Source organism: Rutilus rutilus (genome assembly GCF_951802725.1).
Source record: "Rutilus rutilus genome assembly, chromosome: 16".
Taxonomy (NCBI): domain Eukaryota; kingdom Metazoa; phylum Chordata; class Actinopteri; order Cypriniformes; family Leuciscidae; genus Rutilus; species Rutilus rutilus.
In genome coordinates this window covers 2,696,168-2,698,667 of record NC_140224.1, presented here as the reverse complement: position 1 = coordinate 2,698,667, position 2,500 = coordinate 2,696,168, and the positions used below count along the sequence as shown (strand labels likewise).

Below are 2,500 nucleotides of genomic sequence, written 5' to 3'. Positions count from 1 at the left end.
TCTTGGCCAGAATTGGCTGCAATGTACACCAGACTGTATGCCATTAATCAAAAGTCGTGCTACGCAAGACTACCAGTCATGCACAATTTGCAAATGTGGGTGATTTTTTTGATTAGAGCTGTAAATCTTCTTGCCTGGACAGAGTTGGTGTAAAGGTGTCAGACACACAGATCTGTCTCCCTCTGACTCTCTTGAAATGATTAAACCTTTTGGATAGCTGTGCTGTAATTCTGCTGTCTGACCAGCCCCAGATGGAACAAACATTATCTCTTTTTTTTTCCTTCAGCAGGGGTAGCAGTAACATGCACAACGGGCCAAAACTTGAGGCAAGTGCAGCGTTAGAGCAGTAACCGAATTCATGCAATCAATGTGAATGTGTTTCTGATCTAAATAGGCGAGGTTTCATTTAATTAGAACTGTAAGTAAAATTGAAGTAGTCAATATTTCCCTTTTCTCTTAGTATTCTTCAGTTAAAAGTGAAATTTTTCACTTCAATTTGGGTTTTGTATGTGGGTTCCTGATGTGGTGAGATTTCTCATGCAAATTCTAATACAATTTTAATGTTTAAAACATGACATTTCTGTCATTTTTGTCACGACAGGATCCAAAAAGGATGACAAAGAGAAAGGCAGGCTATCCGTTCAAATAGAGTAACTTTAATTAAATGACACAAAAGAGAGAATTAGTGTATACGGAAACAACCAACACCAGACAATGAACTGCTGAAACTCAAGATCTTAAATAGACAGGGTAACGAACTCAATGATAAACAGGTGTGCTCTAATTAATAACATAATGAATAACCATGACAACAGATGATGAGCGGGAGCACAGGAAAGTGAGAGAAGCAAACTGAACGTTTTTGAAAATGAAACCAAACCAGACTAAATGTGACACTTTTTTTGGGATACACAGGACTAAACTTTTTTAGCTAAGCAGAACAAGTGTAATTTCATATTAAAGAGCCCATGAAATATGTAGTATTTTGCAGTATGCAGATATAAAGTAATGTATAAAATATTTGAAGAAAAAAAAATATTATAAAAAACATTTATGGAAAATTATAAGAAGTATTATATTCACTCATAGGCATGTTGAAATCTATCTATCTATCTATCTATCTATCTATCTATCTATCTATCTATCTATCTATCTATCTATCTATCTATCTATCTATCTATCTATCTATCTATCTATCTATCTATCTATCTATCTATCTATCTATCTATCTATCTATCTATCTATCTATCCTTTATTCTTTAATATTTATTATTATCCATTCGTTCATTCTGTAAATATGTTAAGTGTATGTCAATGGTTTATATCAATATATAGATTGAAATTTCTTTGAATCACATTCTATTTTAATTCTACTTTCTTTAAATTCAGATTCAAAATACAATTCTCTTTGCATTTGTGAATTTAAAAGGCAATTCCATTCTAAATGGTGCACGACCCTGTCTTGATCAACTTCCCGTTTGATAATGATATCTGAATAATTTTGCCAAACTTTCCTCATGAGACAATTTAATTTCTTGCAATCCTGGTTGTTAGGGGACGAGGGAGCAATCTCAGTCCGGCTCTATTTCTGGTTAAATATAAACAGTTCAGCGAACAGGTGGTTGGAGGATTTTCCACTTTTCCCTTACTGCCATTTGGTTGCAATTAAGTGTAATATGGGATGTCACAGTCGCAGCATAGTTTTGCTGGATATCTAACTTTTAATGTTTGTTTTAGAGATTCGCTCTGGCATATGGTTTTTACTGTGTGGCTTATGGCAAATTACGGAAAGAAGTCATTATAGCAATGGTTTCTAGGGCATAACAAAAACATTATTTTGTTTACAGCATTTTAAAGCGAACTGCCCATCACTAGTGATATAATCATTTTGCAATATTCATTAAGACTATCCAGTTATGTCTGTATAGCAATTCCAATGCATGTGAACATGTGCATGTTTAAACACATGAAGTTTCAAGAAAAAAAAATGTAATCCAAGTCTATTAAAATAGTCATCTGAGGAAGAAACGCTATAACAATCATATAGCAACCAGTCACAACTCTATTTGATGTGCTTGATGCTTTAGGACAATAGCAATCATCTTGACAAATACTCTCTGAAACAAGCCAACATGTGTTTCTCTGTGAAATATTAAGTTTCAAAATCATATCAGATTATTAATGTTTAAAACAGGAATGAAAACCTATGCCTTGGGAGCACTCAAAAGGACATCTTCATTTGATCATTCATACATCTGTCAAAATGTCTCTCTGTCAGCAGCTTATGTATATGAGAATCTCCTCATACACAGCATCCTTATTCAATAGCATGCATGTTTGACATTAGTTAGCAAATGTCTGCTCCACATCACCAAACATCTTCCAGGTAGAGCGAAACTCCAACATGACATGAGCGGATTTCCACTTCATAGAGATGCTTTATTCTGACAACACCCTAAGTATTTTCATTTTTGACATTATTGTCAGAGTTTCAAAATTC

The 2,500-nt window shown here is 34.0% G+C and overlaps 1 long non-coding RNA gene across 1 annotated transcript in view; it reads left to right on the top strand.

The window, feature by feature from the left end:
• LOC311306702 overlaps positions 1–2,500 on the top strand; it is a 50,352-nt gene that overhangs the window by 42,187 nt on the left and 5,665 nt on the right. The gene's annotated exons all lie outside the window — the stretch shown is intronic.